We start from the raw sequence: 19,811 nt of genomic DNA, 5'->3' as shown, positions 1-19,811 counted from the left end.
AAATAAATACTATAAAAAACTAGACAAAAATATAAGACTGACAAAAAAAGAATCAATCAAAAAACATCTTTTATTTAAAAGATATAAGGGTTTTAGTCCAAGGACTAATCTGTGATGAAACAGAAAAGATCCAGGGGCTTGTTTGAAAAAGCAGAAAACGCTTCGGTACGAAATACGCCAGCCCAGAGAGAAAACACACTTTGCTCGAAGGCGCCTTTAGAAAAACGGTTCGGGACAGAGAAAGAGAGGCTGACGGGGGGGTGGGGGGTCCCACCCGTCAGGTTCAAACTCCAACAGAGTTCGCCGGCGCCCGAAGGCTGCGGTGGTCGCCGGCGTTGATCCACGGCGAGGTAGGGTGATCGGAGGGTACCTACGGGTTTAGGGCGCTCTTCCGCGTCGATGGGTGGTGGACTTGACCGTCGGCGAGCACCAAGGCGACGGCGACCTTATCTCCGGCGGACGGTGGTTCGGGCGAGGGTGGAGCTCTCCGGTGGGTGCTGCAAACTCCAAATTAGGGCGCGGGTCAGAGAGGTGGATGCACTAGGATGCTACTGGCATGCGTTGAGAGGCGGGGGTGTACGCACGGGAGTGAATCGTGCCGGATCCCGAAGCGGGTCGAGGCGGCCGGAGTTGGGGAAGAAGACTTCCTCGAGGCTCTCCCAGTGGCTTGGCGTGGAACTTGTGGGGTGTAGGGATGGTGCGTGTTCGGGTTCGGGCTCGGGGCCTCCTTTTATAGGCGATCCGAGGAGGTGGCCGTGAACGGGATAACACCGGCGAGCAATTACGGCGATGCAGAGGTTGGGCAGGAGGTTTAGGTGGTTTGGCATCATCGTGGTGGTCCACTGACACCGTTTCTTGGCTAAAACCTCGGCCGGATTGGGGTAATGCTCCGGGCCTTGACGGAACGGCCGTACGGGCACGACGGCAGCAGGGAGCGTGCTCTGCACCTTCCAGTTCACGACGACTGCTCTGCAGCATGCACAGGTGAGGGGACGGCCACGCGGTGGTCTCTGGTGGCTTGGGCGGTGCTGGACGGCGCCGTCCAACGCTGCGCCTCTCTGGCAGCCGCAGCGGGCGCTGCTGCTGCCACTCACGGGGAGGCGCACCTCTGCCAGCTCGCCGCCGACGCCCGCAAGCGTCCAGGCGACCGTGCGGCGCGGTGGATAAGGAGGAGGAACAGGGCGCAAGGTGCCACTGCAGCTACTGGCGAGATCGAGGTAAGTTTCTGAAGAAAACAACACTGGTTCTGAAACTGTTCTCTCTGAAACTCCGAACTTCGACAGTAACAGTGCACGCCAGGTGTTCGACGATATGATTTGGCATGAGGAAAAACTTTTCTGGAGCTGGGACTTGGTGAGATGACCTCTTGATGCATCCAGAGGCTGCCTGAATTTTCTCAGATTTTTAGGAGGAGAAAACAAATGAATTTCATCAAATTTGACAAATATGGCCCAAACTTGCAGCAAGCACGTTTTGAAAATTTTGAACTGGAGACCAGTGGATCTTCATGGATCTTGGTTGAGGGTCCTAAGGACTAGCCAGGGAAATTTGTTTGGAGGAAAAACTCAAAGGAAAACTAGTGGTTCCTTTGTAAATCTCCAAGGGTCAAAATAGAGGACAGAAAAGGTTTTTGATTAGAAATAAATGGAGGAAAAATCATGGGGAAGTTCAACTTGCTGGATTTGAAGTTTAACTTGACACAAAGTAGGGAGATGGATTTTGGGAGGGGATTTCAACATAGGTCATGGCAAGAGATAGGTTTTGAGAGGGAAAGGATCACCCCATAAGCCATAGGGCTATTTTATAAAGAAAAGATTTTTAACAACTTTCCCAAGGGAAAAACACTTGTGTTGAGAAAAATCACAAGATGAAAAACCTCCAAGACTAAAGATCAAGTTTTGGATGAACTCAAGGAAAATACTTGTTATAAAAGAAATTTTTTGAGAAGGAGAGTCCTTTAGAAGAAAAATTCAAATATCCTCCTTCAAATCAAATAAAGATTTTGATAAAACCAAATAATTTTTTTGGGTGTCACAACACCTACCCCCTTAGGAAAAATCTCGTCCCCGAGATTTCAGCTGATCCTCAAATAGATGTGGGTACTCTGCCTGAAGAAAATCCTCTCTTTCCCATGTTGCTTCATCCTCTGTGTGATTGCTCCACTGAACCTTGAAAAATCTGATTGTTCTCTGACGGGTTCTCCTTTCTGACTCTTCCAATATTTTTATTGGTCGCTCTCTGTAGGTGAGGTCTGGTTGCACATCAATGCTCTCATGAGATACATGCTTTTCCGGGTTGCTCACACACTTCCTCAACTGTGAGACGTGGAACACGTCGTGGACGTCTGACAGCTCTTTGGGTAGGTCTAGCTGGTAGGCTATTGTGCCTCTTCGTGCAACTATATAGAAGGGTCCAATAAATCTTGGGGCCAGCTTTCCTTTAATTTTGAACCGTTGCAGGCCCCTCATAGGGGACACTCGTAGGTATACATATTCACCGGGTTCAAAGCTGACCTCACGATGTTTTCGGTCGTAATAGCTCTTTTGTCAGCTTTGAGCTGTCCTGAGTCGGTCCCTGATTTGTTTAACTTTCTCCTCGGCTTCTTTGAGCATGTCTGGGCCGAAGATACGACTGTCACCTGTTTCTGACCAATTTAAAGGGGTACGACATCTCCGCCCGTACAATGCTTCAAAAGGGGCCATTTGTAGGCTGGCTTGGTAACTGTTGTTGTACGCGAACTCGGCATATGGCAAGCTTTCCTCCCAACTGGTTCCATAGGTGAGAACACAGGCTCTCAGCATGTATTCTAGGATTTGGTTCACGCGTTCCGTTTGTCCATCAGTCTGGGGGTGGTACGCTGTACTGAATGCTAGTTGCGTCCCGAGAGCTTGTTGTAAATGATCCCAAAATTTTGAGACAAATTGAGTGCCCCGGTCGGATATTATGGTCTTTGGGACTCCATGCAGACAAACTATGCGGGAGAGGTAAAGCTTAGCAAGCTTCTGAGTGGAGTAGGTCGTCTTCACGGGAATGAAATGTGCTACCTTGGTTAGCCTATCTGTGATGACCCATATGCCATCATTTCCGCGTTGTGATCGAGGTAGTCCGACGATAAAATCCATTCCAATTTCGTCCCATTTCCACTCAGGTATCCTGTTTGGCTATAGCAGCCCTGCTGGTTTTTGGTGCTCAGCTTTAATGCGTTGACACGAATCACAACATGTAATGAATGTGGCTATATCCCTCTTCATACCATGCCACCAAAATCTTTCCTGGATGTCTTTGTACATTTTGGTTCCTCCAGGGTGGATTGAATATGGGGCGGTGTGGCTTTCGGTTAGGATTTGTTGTTTGAGATCCTTAATGTTTGGTACACAAAGTCTGTCTCCGTACCATAACACTGCCTCTTTGTCTACGACGAACTCTGGAGTCTTGCCAAGGCTCATTTTTCTCTTTATACCTTCGATGCTGGGATGTCCATGCTGAGCCTTCTTAATTTGTTCCATTAGGGTGGGCTGTATCTCCAAATTTGATACGTTGCCCTCCGCGACTAACACCATGTTGAGTTTGGCGAACTCCTGCTGAATTTCAGGCCTCAAGTTCTATAGACTGTCGTTGCCCGAGCTGGGGTTCCGACTAAGAGCGTCGGCCACTACATTTGCTTTCCCTGGATGGTAGTGAATACCGACATCATAGTCCTTGACTAATTCCAACCAGCGTCATTGTCGCAAGTTGAGTTCTGGTTGTGTGAAAATATACTTAAGGCTTTTATGATCCGTATATATTTCACAACGATTTCCCAGCAAAAAGTGCCTCCACTCTTTGAGTGCATGGATGACTGCTGCTAGCTCCAAGTCATGAGTGGGATAATTTTCTTCATGCTTCCGTGTTGCCTAGAAGCATATGCGACAACTTTGCCGTCCTGCATCAATACTCACCCGAGACCCTTCCGGGATGCGTCACAATATACTTCAAAACTTTTGTGTATATCTGGTACGACCAAAACCGGTGTTGTTGTTAATTTCCTTTTGAGTTCTTGGAAGCTTTTCTCGCAAGCTTCAGTCCATACAAATCTCTTGTCTTTCTTGAGTAACTGTGTCATTGGTTTTGCCACAGTGGAGAATCCCTCAATAAACCTTCGGTAATATCCAGCCATTCCTAGGAAACTCCGTACATCTGTTACGTTGGCTGGTGGTTTCCAGTCAAGTACGGCCTTGACTTTTTTGGGTCTACGGCCACGCCTTGTTGGGTTAATACATGGCCTAGAAAACCAACCTGTCTTAGCCAAAATTCACATTTGTTAAATTTGGCGTATAGTTGATGTTTCCTTAATTCTCCCAGTACAATTCTGAGATGTTCAGCATGTTCTTCCGGTGTCCTTGAGTATACCAGAATATCATCAATGAACACCACAACAAATTTGTCCATAAATTTCATAAACACTTTGTTCATGAGGTGGACGAAATATGCGGGGGCGTTTGTCAGTCCAAATGGCATTACTGTGAACTCATATAATCCGTATCTGGAGGTGAAAGCTGTCTTAGGGATATCTTCTGTTCGTACCTTTAATTGATGATATCCTGATCTTAAATCAATTTTTGAGAACACCTTGGCTTGTGCGAGCTGGTCAAATAGATCATTTATCCGTGGCATCGGATATTTGTTTTTGATGGTGACCATGTTGAGTGCTCGATAGTCTATACACAATCTCAGTGTCCCATCCTTTTTCTTGGCAAACAATACTGGTGAACCCCAAGGTGAGGAGCTGGCTCGTATAAATCCTTTGTCCAGTAATTCCTTTATTTGCTTCTTTAATTCTACCAACTCGGAGGGTGCCATTCTATAAGGTTTCTTGTAAATGGGAGTGGTGCCCGGTGCTAGTTCAATGCTGAACTCTATTTCTCGGTCCGGTGGCATGCCTGGTAGTTCTTCGGGAAATACGTCGGGAAACTCACACACCACTGGAACTTTTCTTAATTCCGAAATGTCCACCTTGTTCAACTTTGGTTGCCGTGACCGTGGTCTCTCTTGAGCTGCAACTTTTATGGTCTTGCCATGATGATGAGTGAGAATCACAGTCCGATTGAAACAGTCGATAAATCCCTTGTTGGTGGTTAACCAGTCCATTCCTAGGATAACATCCAGTCCTTTATTTTCCAACACGATGAGATTCGCCTGAAACTTTAGTCTTTCGAACTCAATAATCACATGTTGGCAGTAACTCTGGGTGATCTGCTTATTCCCGGGGGACTTGATGATCATGGACTTTTCCACAGGAAGTATCGGAAAACCATGTTGCAAAACAAAACTCTTCGAAATGAACGAGTGAGAAGCTCCAGAATCAAACAAAACCGTGGCGGGTATTGTGTTGACAGGGAACGTACCGAGTACGATGTCTGGGGCATTCTGTGCTTCCTCCTTGGTCACATGGTCCAGGTGACCCTTCTTGTGATTGTTGTTGGGGTTGAAGTTGTTACGCCTGGGGGCTAGATTATTTCCACCATTGTTCGGCTTGGGGGCCGAGTTCCTTGGTTTTGGGCACTGTTTGGCGTAGTGCCCTTCCTCCCCACAAGCATAGCAAGTGACACCTAGGCGGTACGTAAAGTCCTTGTCCCTTGAATGAAAATGTTTGGTTGGCCTTAGAACAGTAGTCGTGGATTTTCTCGCTTCATTCCTCTGAACATCAGTCTTGTTCCAGTTGTTGCGAGCAAGAGTCGTCTTGTCCCTTTTTCATTTGCGAATATCCTCCAGACTGCGGCGCTCATTCTCCAGCGTAATGGCCTTGTCAACCAGTGTTTTGAAATCTGGAAAGGTGTGCACGACTAGTTGGCATCTAAGTGCTGGCGCCAGGCCGTCCAAATTTTTTTCCATCTTCTTATTCTCAGTCATATGCTCATCGTAGGCATAACGAGATAATTGAGTAAATTGACTGTTGTACTCAGTCACTGTCATGCCTCTCTGCTTGAGGTCATCAAACTCCCTTTTCTTGATCTTTATTATGCTCCTAGGAATGTGTGCCCCACGAAAACCTTCCTTAAACTCTCCCAGGTGATGTTATGTTCATTGGGGTGCATGTGTAGGAAATTTTCCCACCATGCTGCAGCTGCTCCAGTGAGGTAGTGAGGTGCATAAAGCACCTTCTCACGATCTGAACATTGTGCAATAATCAACTTCCTTTCGATGTCACGAAGCCAATCATCGGCCTCAAGCGGCCTATCAGTGTGAGCGAACGTCGGAGGACGTGTCTTCTGTAGTTCAGACAGCTTGGAATGCGGCTGATATGGTTCGCGGTGATTCCCCATATTGATGACGTGATTCATCATTTCTTGGTGCTGCTGCTGGCTTTGTTCGAAAAGGCGGCATACTTGGGAAAATGCTGCCTCGCTGCCCTATTGGCTAGACTGCCCCTGTGTGAAGTTGTTGCTTGTCTGGGTCCCATAAACTTCTTCCGGTGGATTTGGCATGGAACGAGTCCAAGGACGAGACATTTTCCACTCTGGGGTATTATTTAGCAAAACTCATGAGAAGAACTGTGTGGCACAAGGAAAATTTTGCAAAGGCGAAAGTTTAAAAGACCCCAAGATTTTTCAAGAAAAATACTTGATTGCGCATGGAGAAGGACTGCTCGGTACATAAATTACACGCGATTCGTAATGATACAATACATCACTCAGGATGTGCGTACACATTCCTGACATGTTATTTAGGCTAGTGCACTTCTCCGGGTTCCTACATGATGCGCACACAGACTAGTTCTCACCAAACCTATATACATATAAAACATATCATACATGCTGGTACAACACACGGCTGCTAGGCGCACTCAGTCGGAGATGGTGAGAATTTCCTTCTGCCTGCCGAGGGTAAGACCCAGCGGTGCAGGAGACTCAACCTCCACCTCCTCCCTAATAGGCTCCAGGCGCGTAGCACTACGTTGTGGAGATGGTGCGGGTGCGACAGGCGGTGCAGCTCTGACTGGAGTAGGAGCAATGACCTGGTCAAACTCCTTAGTGGTAGGCAGACGACGAGCGGTGGCCAAAATGGCGGGTGAATAGGATGCTGAGGATGAGACGAAAGTCAGTGGCGGTGCCATGTGGAGAAGCTCCCTCCTGTTGGCGGAACAGCCCTGAACTGAGTCCATACGGGCAGCCACAAGGTCATCCACGAGGTTGTCGAAAGCTGCCTCCAGAGCTTTGAGATACTCAACAAGCATCTTGATAGCTTCATCTCTCTCTCCCCTATGGCAGGCGAATGCATAGTGACAAGTATATGGCACATGTCATGGGAGGTAGCGGTAGCAACGGGTCTTCATCGCAGGAAGAACATCCCGAAGACGAGCTATTGCCTCACGGGCGGCCATCTGCATGGCATGCCTCTCCGAAGGCATGGCCCTTCCCACAAAACGGAAGTGGCGAGACGCAGAACGTCCTCCCTTGAATTGCACCACGGCCTGGTGCATAGACACGTCGCTCGCTGAGTTTGTGCTGGTAAAGTGTGAACTCCGGACGAGTCGACGGCCCGATCGTGAGCTTGGTGATGGAGACGAGAAGTTTGACAAACCCCTCAGGCACATTGGTGAACACCCGGGACTCGCAGTCGCTGTCAGCCATCTACAAAAGTAGGCAGAAATTCCGAATAGTCAAATCATAAATTTATGATGACTAACAGAAAATAGCTAAATTTGCAAAATGCTGAAAAAGCACTAAGAACGCTAATAACCGATTAGCGATCGCACCTAGTGGCTTCCTACAGTCAGCCTGGCTCTGATACCAAGTTTGTCACGACCGGTTTTCCAATAAAACATTTATTGAGAAACCGATCTCCTTACGGACCAGTAGAGAAAATCCTTCTTACTGGTAGACAATTTCTTGATTACAGAAATATCCAGGAGTACTAAATATCATACAAGGTTGAGCGGAGGCTGCTCAACAATTTATTACAAGCACGCCGATATTATACATAAAGGCGGATATGACACAAAGGGGTATGGTGGCATAACTACTGACTCGTAATAAAAGTGGTGATGGATATGCCACAGCGAAGTGGGTGACATGACTCCAAAATCGTACTGTTCATCGAGCGTCGAAGTGAGGCTCGAGGACTTTATTTGGGTGGCGGAAGCGTATATAATACAAGTGACCAAATCCAGGATCGCATGGGACTGACTGGGACTCCTCTAGGCGTCGGACTCGCTATCGAACTCATCATCCATGAGATCGCCTTCATCAACATCTGGCCAAATCAACAAGCCAGGTGAGTACTATGAAAGTACTCGCAAGACAGTTTGGACATAAGACATAACCAATGTAAACATGATGCATATGAATAATGCGCACTCAAATAATAAAATAGCAGTGCATGGGAAATAAAAAGGAAGTCGGGCGGTAGTCCTCCCGAAATCCCAAAGTAATACTGAAAGCCAATCGAGTGTCTGAAATGACTCCTCGAAAGGGTATAAATAAATTAACAATGCCGCAGTCGGGCGTCAGGGCGACACCTCATAAAGGGCTTATAATGGAATATGAATGACAGTGCGTGCCACAGTCGGACGTCTGAGCGACATCACATAAAGGGCTTATATCAAAAGTAAATAACGAGGGTGCCACAGTCGGACGTCTGAGCGACATCACATAAAGGGCTTATATCAAAAGTAAATAACAAGAGTGCCACAGTCGGACGTCTGAGCGACATCACATAAAGGGCTTATATCAAAAGTAAATAACAAGTGTGCCACAGTCGGACGTCTGAGCGACATCACATAAAGGGCTTATATCAAAAGTAAATGACAAGAGTGCCACAGTCGGACGTCTGAGCGACATCGCATAAAGGGCTTATATTTCATAACTTGATATTCCAGTAGCTCATGAATTTAAATCATCTCAAGGATATACTCAGGTACGAAATAATAAAATGGTTAGTCCATCCACAGGAATAACATTCAACCGGGTTTACCACTCAAGCTTGTTCACCGGGGATTTGACACAGGGACTGACACTGGGACTGATATGGGTACTGTTATGGATACATTGACCCAGGTCCTTGACCATGGACACAATGACTCGGAAGGTTTTGACTCTGCAGAGTTTGTACTCTTAACCACAGCCAACGGATTTGAGTAGTCACAAGGGACTAGTTCCGTTTACGGTATTTTGGGAGAAACACATCTAACTAGTACACACCCATTCAACATTCCATTGCCAGGAATCACCCTAAGCAACGTTCAAGAAAAACCTTGAGACAGGGAGGCTACAACCTCGCGTGGCATGGGATCAAATTTATATCGCGCGCTCTAAGGGGTGCCCCCCTCTCGGTCCCAACCAGAAACACCCATGCCCCCTGATCGGATGACTGGCTTTAATCCAGGGCCATGGAACCCTCATCCCGGCCCCTCTATTTGGTGTGTACAAGGAAAGAGGTTTGCAACTTACTAAACCGTATTCTTTGCAGAAAACATGTGGCGGTACGAAAGGGGACGAACGGTAACGTGGCTCGGTCCACGTCAACGTCGGGGTTTAACGAGTGACATAAGACTGGCATGCTGCAACAATACCATCTTACTACCTCTCATGTCACCACATGATCAGGTCATCTCCCATCAAAAGATCACATCAAACTTCAAAGCATACGAGTAGTTGCCTTGCATGCAACGAAACACTCACCGATGCATGCATAAACCTGCTATGCACTAACTATGCAAGCAACCATGCAAACCACTCATCATATCAAAGTTTCAAACATGCTTGCCTGGTTCGGAGAAGTCGGAGTCTAGCTCGGCGAAGTTCGCGGCTCCGTCACCTCCTCCGGTATCTACGGTATAAAGAAACCATATACTAACGTGAATACCGTTGCATGTATAAAAATTATTCCAAATTTTTTCCAAATAAATACTATAAAAAACTAGACAAAAATATAAGACTGAGAAAAAAAGAATCAATCAAAAAGCATCTTTTGTTTAAAAGATATAAGGGTTTTAGTCCAAGGACTAATCTGTGATGAAACAGAAAAGATCCAGGGGCTTGTTTGAAAAAGCAGAAAACGCTTCGGTACGAAATACGCTAGCCCAGAGAGTAAACACACTTTGCCCGAAGGCGCCTTTAGAAAAACGGTTCGGAAAGAGAAAGAGAGGCTGACGGGGGGGGGGGTCCCACCCGTCAGGTTCAAACTCCAACAGAGTTCGCCGGCGCCCGAAGGCTGCGGTGGTCGCCGGCGTTGATCCACGGCGAGGTAGGGTGATCAGAGGGTACCTACGGGTTCAGGGCGCTCTTCCGCGTCGGTGGGTGGTGGACTTGACCGCCAGCGAGCACCAAGGCGACGGCGACCTTATCTCCAGCGGACGGTGGTTCGGGCGAGGGTGGAGCTCTCCGGTGGGTGCTGCAAACTCCAAATTAGGGCGCGGGTCAGAGAGGTGGATGCACTAGGATGCTACTGGCATGCGTTGAGAGGCGGGGGTGTACGCACGGGAGTTAATCGTGCCGGATCCCGAAGCGGGTCGAGGCGGCCGGAGTTGGGGAAGAAGACTTCCTCGAGGCTCTCCTAGTGGCTTGGCGTGGAACTTGTGGGGTGTAGGGATGGTGCGTGTTCGGGTTCGGGCTCGGGGCCTCCTTTTATAGGCGATCCGAGGAGGTGGCCGTGAACGGGATAACGCCGGCGAGCAATTAGGGCGAGGCAGAGGTTGGGCAGGAGGTTTAGGTGGTTTGGCATCATCATGGTGGTCCGCTAACACCGTTTCTTGGCTAAAACCTCGGCCGGATTGGGGTAATGCTCCGGGCCTTGAGGGAACGGCCGTACGGGCACGACGGCAGCAGGGAGCGCGCTCCGCACCTTCCAGTTCACGACGACTGCTCTGCAGCATGCACAGGTGAGGGGACGGCCACACGGTGGTCTCTGGTGGCTTGGGCAGTGCTGGACGGCGCCGTCCAACGCTGCGCCTCTCTGGCAGCCGCAGCGGGCGCTGCTGCTGCCACTCACGGGGAGGCGCACCTCTGCCAGCTCGCCGCCGACGCCCGCAAGCGTCCAGGCGACCGTGCGGCGTGGTGGATAAGGAGGAGGAACAGGGCGCAAGGTGCCACTGCAGCTACTGGCGAGATCGAGGTAAGTTTCTAAAGAAAACGACACTGGTTCTGAAATTGTTCTCTCTGAAACTCCGAACTTCGACAGTAACAGTGCACGCCAGGTGTTCGACGATATGATTTGGCATGAGGAAAAACTTTTCTGGAGCTGGGACTTGGTGAGATGACCTCTTGATGCATCCAGAGGCTGCCTGAATTTTCTCAGATTTTTAGGAGGAGAAAACAAATGAATTTCATCAAATTTGACAAATATGGCCCAAACTTGCAGCAAGCACATTTTGAAAATTTTGAACTGGAGACCAGTGGATCTTCATGGATCTTGGTTGAGGGTCCTAAGGACTAGCCAGGGAATTTTGTTTGGAGGAAAAACTCAAAGGAAAACTAGTGGTTCCTTTGTAAATCTCCAAGGGTCAAAATAGAGGACAGAAAAGGTTTTTGATTAGAAATAAATGGAGGAAAAATCATGGGGAAGTTCAACTTGCTGGATTTGAAGTTTAACTTGACACAAAGTAGGGAGATGGATTTTGGGAGGGGATTTCAACATAGGTCATGGCAAGAGATAGGTTTTGAGAGGGAAAGGATCACCCCATAAGCCATAGGGCTATTTTATAAAGAAAAGATTTTTAACAACTTTCCCAAGGGAAAAACACTTGTGTTGAGAAAAATCACAAGATGAAAAACCTCCAAGACTAAAGATCAAGTTTTGGATGAACTCAAGGAAAATACTTGTTATAAAAGAAATTTTTTGAGAAGGAGAGTCCTTTAGAAGAAAAATTCAAATATCCTCCTTCAAATCAAATAAAGATTTTGATAAAACCAAATAAATTTTTTTTGGGTGTCACACCATCAAACCCCTCCGTTAAACCCGCATGCAAACCGAGAAACCTACTCTGGCCCGCGGGAGGAAATTTGCCGGTTGCCATTGGAGAATAATAGAGTCACGTCCAATCCATTTGAGTTAATTGCGTGTATGATTCTCCCTCCATAAAAAGTTAATTGCATCCTTAATCTTGTATTCTAAGTACTCTGTGGGTTCCACTATCAGTACAGTGTACATGACTTTCAAGCTGGCTACAGATTCATACAGAAAGTTAAAAAGAAATAAATCCATGACTTGCAGGATTGGAGTTAGCACCGATGGCGGTTCGTAGTCGTTCCACGCCCGGGCATTGAAGTTTGTAACTATTTTAGATTAGAACATACTACTCCTCTGGTGCTAGTAGTAGAGCAGAGTCCTACTCCACTACTACTCTACTCAAGCAAGTTAGGGCATAGTAGCAGGTACTGTAGGGAGTACCAGTACTGTGATCACTCAAGCAAGTTGTCTGACTTCGATATGACCCTACGCTGCTGGTATGTGTCTCGTAAGTCAAGCGGCGTGCTGTAGTCATCATCACCTGTCCACTTCCCGCAGCACATATTCGCTTATCCATCTTTGTCCGCTCTTCCATCCCCGCTAAGGCGCCTCCCCCCCTCGTCCGAAACCCAAGCACTAATAATGGCAGAACCGAGCAGCGTCCGCCGAAAGAGTGGCTGGAATTCGCTCCCCACAGAGGTAATCAAGCTCATTGTTTCGCGTGTAGACAATCTCAGTACCATGCCACCCGCCGCGTGCTCATCGGGGCTGTACCGTTTACTCAAAGCCCTCAGGCCGGAGCTTTTTAAGCCAGCTCCTTGCTTGCTGATGCCGCCTGATCTTCAGAAATGACGTGTCATGCAGCATAACGATCGTAGGGTGGCGACCATCAACCCCCTTGACTGCGATCCGATCCCCGTCACCCTCAACTACATTAACGGTATGTACCGGGTTGGCATGAACATGTCTTGGATGGTGCTCGTCGACGGTCGCGGCAGCTGGATGCTCTTGGAGGTCTACACCCGGCGATTGATCCTCCTTCCTTCGATTAACACTGCACTGCTTTGGCACCGCGGCCCAGAATACTCGGAATCTTACAGTAGCCAACATGATACCAAGTTTGATTTGCTCAAGGTTGTAATCTGCCAAGTGCCCACAAGATCTGCGAATTATAAAGACTTCAGGCTAATTGCGTTCTTCAACCGCGGTCTCGCCTATCTGACAGGTCACTGCGGTAAGTGGATAAATCTGCACGTCCATCGCAGGATCATACATCCTCCATGGTTCTCTGATGCCATTGAACACAAGGGCTTCATTTACGCTGTCGACTCCTTCTATGGCTGGACGTATTGCTGGCCTACTCCAGTCATCGCTACAAACGGCTGTTACAGCAGTATGTTACTTTCCTACGATATCATGATGGCTTGCTTATATTACTGTCAACATTTACTGAACAAATATTCATGCTCATAACATGCTGTTCTTAAGTTTGACTACATCAAGAGCCCTTTTTATTTGACTCCGACTTTTTTAGGGTTATTTGACTCCAACTTCATATGATGTTGTAGGCCGCCTGGTGTCCCTACCCTTCCTAATCCCAGAACCTTTCAAAGAAAAGCGGCATGGCAGTTGCAGGTGGTTCCTGGCTCGATCAGGACATCGGCGAACGATTGATGATCGTTCGCACGTACCGGACATGTTGTTTCGCGGAATACAATCACAGTCACTGCAAGGTCTTTGAGCAGGATCCCAGCTTCTCTGGGCCTTTAGGAATTTTTGACTGGAGGTTGGTAAGTAGCCTTGGTGCACGCTCTCTGTTTGTCGGACTGAATTATCCGATTAACCAGGAGATAACCGACGGCAAGGATCATGATGGCAGCGCGGTTTCGTTCATCAGGCAAAACTGTGTGTACACAGCGTACCATGCGTCTCTGCATGCACCATACCCTGATATGTGCCGCCACGCTCTGCAGCCCAAAGTAGGAGAGAGGGTCGCAAGTATCAGACTTCGACCTGCTGGCTGGAGTTTCCCCCGTCAGGCACCCATTTGGTTCAAGCCGTCAGCCAATCTCCACAGCTTAATAAATAGTAACGTCTAACTGAGCCAGTTAGTTAGATGCGTACACTTGGTGTAGTAGGATCTTTATTTAGTTTGATGCATACACTTGTTCTTTTTTGGTAGCCCTTTTGTAATGATGGTTGATGTTTGGTTTGGAAGAGAGAGCCGCGTCTTCAGTCTTCTGGCCTGCTTACTGCTTCTATTGCACCCCCAGCCCTGGTTGTTGTTGCTGCTGTTTTCAATGTACAATCAGTAGTATATTTCATCTGTTGGTTGAATAAATGTGTTGTTAGAACGACAAACACAATGTTTTGGAAGTCGTTGCATGGTTCGATCCTTTAGTGCCCCGTATCGTACATAGCGCATACTATTTTTCGTACGGAACACATTTTCCACTTGTTGATAACATGCAGCCCACTGATGAAGGCCCAATAGAGAAGCCCATAATTAACTGGAAGGGAGGCTCTCACATGAATCCGGCCCAGGTACATGCTCATGGTCCCCTAAACATAAATAAGTAAATAAATAAATAAAGCTAAATGCTCATGCACCAGTTCTTTAAATTCACGATTTAACAGGAGGATATTATTTCCTATGATAGTGTCGTTACATTCAGTCGATATTATTCTTCGGCAAAGATAGCGACCAGTCTTCTTTCTCCCAGCATTTTCTTCCTGCAACCAGCGGACCCATGCAAATCTTAGTCAACGTCGTAAATAGATCCGGTCCATTTTTATTTTTCAATAAGAATGTCCAACCCAGCCCAACACATTGGCGACAACACTTTATCCTCCGCCTTGGTGCGCTTGCCGCGCACCGCTGTCCGGCCCTGTCAACATAGTTTTTTTTCGAAACGGTCCCTGTCAACATAGTGAATCGGGAGAGGACTATAGTTGTGAGTATGACAGTACGGACCCACCAGGTCCACTCCCGAACACAAGCAACGCCTCTTTTACTACTCAGATGAACCCCTCGTTTTTTACTCTAATCCACCCTGCTGATATCTGGGACCCACATCATTTTCAACGTATAGTCAATTAACGACAGAATTGCACAACTTTTTTTAGTAGTAATTCGGAGGAGCAGGCTATAAACTGGGTTGTGCGGTCTCTGTGGCCTGTCTAACAACATGACCAGCCCATCAGTTTTTTCTTTGGGAAAATAGGTAGCCCAGTATTTCTTTTTGAAGAATACCCAAGCTAGGCCTATTTGTTTTCTCCGACTTACTAGGCTGCAAATCTTTCAAACAAGGAGGGATGCATTCCGGCCTGGCCAAAGAGTATGGTCAGTGTCTGTTAAAAGTAATATCAAAAGGGGTTGAAAATTTCAAAAAAATATAGCAAATGGGATATTAGTTTCTTTTTTTGTTTTTGTTCTTCAGTGATATCTTATACGTATTTCATTGGATTTAACATGACATAGTACTAATTTATTTTAAAATTTCTTTAGTATGGCTACTATTTTTTGGATTAAGAATATTTTGTTCCCCGACAAATTTTTTGCGAATTTTCAAAACTTCCCACATATTTAGTTAATTTTTTAACCCTGGTACTAACCAGAAAATGGGCAGCAATTCTAAAAATGGAAAACGGGCTGCAATAAATTCCATATGAATTAGAAAATGAGTAAAAATTATAAAAATAATAGCAAATGGGCTGTACACGCCACATATTTCGAGGCTGACTTGTTTACGCAAGGCTTTGTCAGTCAACACACGATTCTAGCAGCAGTGACTGTTGGATGTCCATCCAACGGCCGACGTGCTTCTTCAATCTCTGATCTTCCTGCTCCAGCCACCTAAACTAGCGCCGGCGAGACTGCCTGCTCCCTCCTCTTGTGGCCCGCTGTGATGCCGCGCAGGCTTCCCCGGCCCACCCTACTCCCTCCGCTGGCCTGGCCGCACGCAATCAACTGCCTCCTTATTACGAAAAAAAAATGATTCCTCCCACTGACATCTGGGGCGCACCGGTTGGGAGGCTGACCTATGGGCCTACTAAGTTGACGCATACGCAGAGCTTGTCAACTTAGTCAACAAACGATTCTAGCAGCAGTAACCGTTGGATTTGAATCGAACGGTCCTGCTGCTTCTTCAATCGCTGCTCTTCTTGCACCAGCCGCCCAAACCAGCGCCAGCGAGACCGCCTGCTCCTGCCTCCAGTGGCCGGTTGTGCTGCCGTTGAGGCCTCATCGCCCCCTACTACTCCCACCGCTAGCCAGGCCCTGCGGCGACGACAGCCTCACACCGCAGCCGAACCAGTGAACCCTCGTCCTCCTCCCCGCGTGGGCATCCACTGCCGCGTCTTCCCCGGCTCCGCGTCGTCCCCTTCCTAGGCCTCGCCGCCGTCCACCGCCTTGGTGCTCTCGGCGTGGCGTGGTCAATGTGGTGAACGACCGACTTCTATCGGAAGAGTACTGTACGTGGAGAGGCTGACAGCTGGGTCCACGACCACAGCCTAGTTTTTTTGTGATTTGCCAAGTAAGTCGCTTTGTCAGGCCTGTTGGGCTGCAAATCTTTCAAGACGAGGAGAGCTTTCATTTGGCTGGCCGAGAAAATGGCCTATCAGTAATGAGAAATGGGATGTACATTTTTAAAACACATCAAACCGGCAATTAGTTTCAAATTTCTTTTTTTTTTCATTTCGAGATTTTAAATTACATTAATTTTTATGCGTGGACAATTTGTTGGATTTTGTATTGATATACATTTATTTTTAAAATCATTTTGAATGTGACTCGAAATTTCGGGATTAAAAACAGTTCGGACCGCACCGAAATATGCAAAATTTCGTATAATTTTTTAACCGTGGCCACAATATGGGCTGTAATGCTAACAAAAAGAATATGGGCTCCAAAAAAAACCTTAAGAATTAGCAAATGGTCTATAAATTATTAGAAATAATGGCAGATGGGCTGTATGCTGTTTTCCACAGATTTGAGGCTTTCCTAAAAAAAAGGTTGACGCACAAGCAGTGACTGTTGGATGTCCATCCAACGGCCGTCGTGCTTCTTCAATCTCTGCTCTTCCTGCTCCAGCCGCTTAAACAAGCGTCGGCGGGACTGCCTGCCCTCCTCCCCGCGGCCGGCTGTGCTGCCGCGCAGGCCCCACCGCCCCATCGTACTCCCATCGCAGGCCTAGCCATCCCTCTACTCACCCACACCTGCTGTTATTCTCCGGCAACGGCAGATGAACCAGTAAACCCTCGTACAGTCGTACTCCCCTCCGCGTGGGAAACAACTGCCGAGTCTTCCCTGCCTCCGTGTCGTTCCCTTCCTAGGCCTTGCCGTCATCCACCGCCCTGGTGCTCTCAGCGCGGCCTGGTCAACGTGGTCAACGACCGACATGCATCGGAAGTGGACTGTACGTGGAGAGGCTGACAGCTGGGTCCACGGCCGCACACAAGGAAATGCCTCCTTATTACGCGCAAAATAATGATTCCTCCACCTGACATCAGGGACCCACCAAAAGGGCCTCTGTATTTCGTGAAAAAAATGTTACCGCCGCTGACAGCTCGGACCCACCAGCTGTATCTTCCCACGCAAGGAAGTGCCTCCTTATTACGCACAAAAAATGAATACTCCCCCTGTTACCTGGGACCCAGTATAGTGGCAGGTTGACTTGTGGGCCTACTAAGTTGACGGGGACGGAGGGCTTTGTCAACTTAGTCAATATGCACGATTCTAGCTCCAGTGACCGTACGATGTCCATCCAACGGCCGTAGTGCTTCTTCAACCTCTGGTCTTCTTGCTCCAGCTGCCCAAACCAGCCGATCGTGCCTCGTGCTTCTGCCTCCCGTGGCCGGCTGCGATGTGGCAGAGGCCTCACCGCCCCTACTACTCCCACCGCTGGCCAGGCCATCCCTCTACTCATCCACACCCCCTGTTATTCTGCGGCGACGGCAGCCTCACACCGCAGCGAACCAGTGAACCCTCATACTCCTCTACGCGTGGGAATCCACTGCCGCGTCTTCCCCAGCTCCGCGTCGTCGCCTTCCTAGGCCTCGCCGTCGTCCACCGCCCTGGTGCTCTCGGCGCGGCGTGGTCAACGTGGTCAAGGAACGGCTTCCATCGGACGTGGAATGTACGTGGAGAGGCTGACAGCTGGGTCCACGGCCGCAGCAAGGAAGTGCCTCCTTATTACGCGCAAAATAATTATTCCTCCACCTGACAGCGGGGAGCCACCGGACGGGCCACCGTATTTCGTGAAAAAATGTTTCCCCCCTGACTGCTGGGACCCACCAGCTACATCTTCGCACGCAAGGAAGTGCGTCCAGGAAAAAAAATGATTCGCCCCCCTGACTGCTGGGACCCACCAGCTACATCTTCGCAGGCAAGGATGTGCCTGATAGTCGGGACCCACCTGGTCGAAGCATACATAGCGTTGTCATTCTGGTCGCGAACGTGTATGTACATACTGGTCGATTTAGAGGCGCGCACGTATCGTAGTAGAGGCGCGCACGTAGCATGTACAAGTACGTACAGCGGCCAGGGTGCAAGAAAGTAAATATGGCCACGTACGTACATAGGGGTGGGGTCTCGAACGCCTACTCGCGCGTACGTACGGCCAGGGCTCGTGTACATGGCTGGGTCGGAACAGAGAAACAGCATCGTTGTCTTGTTCATGGGGAGGCAACGGAATGCGTCGTGTTCATCGGGAGGCAACGGAACGCGTGGGAGCCAACCGGCTTGGATGGAACAGCCGATGGCAATGAGGCTTGGCGTACCGCAGAACGGAGGAAACGGCCTTGTGTTCGAACGGCCACGTTCGAAATGGGATCCTGTTCATCGGGAGGGGTCTGGCGTACCGCAAAACGGAGGAAACGGACCTCCTACGGTCAAAACGGGGGTCCTGTTGATCGAGAGGGGTGTGGCGTACCGCAAAACAGAGGAAACGGACTTGTGTTGGAGCGCTACGGTCGAAATGGGGGTCCTGTTCATCGGGAGAGGTGTGGCGTACCGCAAAACGGGACTCCACGGGATACTGTTCATCTCCACCGTCGACCCCCTCCAGCCTCCACGGGCTACTGTTCATCCACCGTCGACCTCCTCCAGACTCCACCTGCGACTGTTCATCCACGGGCTCCTGTTCATCCAGCCTCCACCGCGTGCTACTCCACCGGCTGCTGTTTAACCAGCCCTCTCCACGGGCTCCTGTGAAACCACCCCTCCACGGGCTACTGTTCATCCAGCCCTCCACCGTCTACCGTTCATCCTGCCCTCCACGGGGTGGTCCTGTTCATCCTGCCCTCCACGGGGTCCTGTTCATCCAGCCCCAACCGGCTCAAACGATCGGGGTCCTGCTCATCCACCCCCACCGGGAACTGTTCATCCAAACCCCCCAGCAATGCTCACTGTTCATCCAGAGGCAACGCCACGGGGTCCTGTTCATCCACCCCCACCGGGAACTGTTCATCCAAACCCCCCCAGCAACGCTCACTGTTCATCCAGAGGCAGCATCGATCGGCTTCAGTTAGCAGCAGTAGCGAAGGAATAGCTCGATCGGGTTTAGTTAACAGCCATCGCTCGATCGCTCGGGTTCAGTAACGCGTAGCCTGCAGTGCAATCGCTCGGGTTCAGTTAGAGCTCAACACCTCGCTCGGGTTCAGTTAGAGCCCAACGCCTCGCACCCACGCGCGTGCGTGTACGAGAGAAACGTGCATCGCTCGGCCCCGACCACCCACCGTAACCGGGAACACCCCGATATTTTCCTTGCCCTCGCTTCTACCACAGGTTTTTCCGTCATGGACGGCCCAAAGAATGTCATGCAGCTGCGTCTCCGGCCCGCCCAGGACGAAAAGCCCATTTTCTGTCATGATTTTTTGTCATAGAA

Source organism: Triticum aestivum, chromosome 3D (genome assembly GCF_018294505.1).
Source record: "Triticum aestivum cultivar Chinese Spring chromosome 3D, IWGSC CS RefSeq v2.1, whole genome shotgun sequence".
Classification (NCBI taxonomy): Eukaryota; Viridiplantae; Streptophyta; class Magnoliopsida; order Poales; family Poaceae; genus Triticum; species Triticum aestivum.
The sequence above is the reverse complement of the archived record's forward strand: the minus strand, read 5'-3'. Positions refer to the sequence as shown.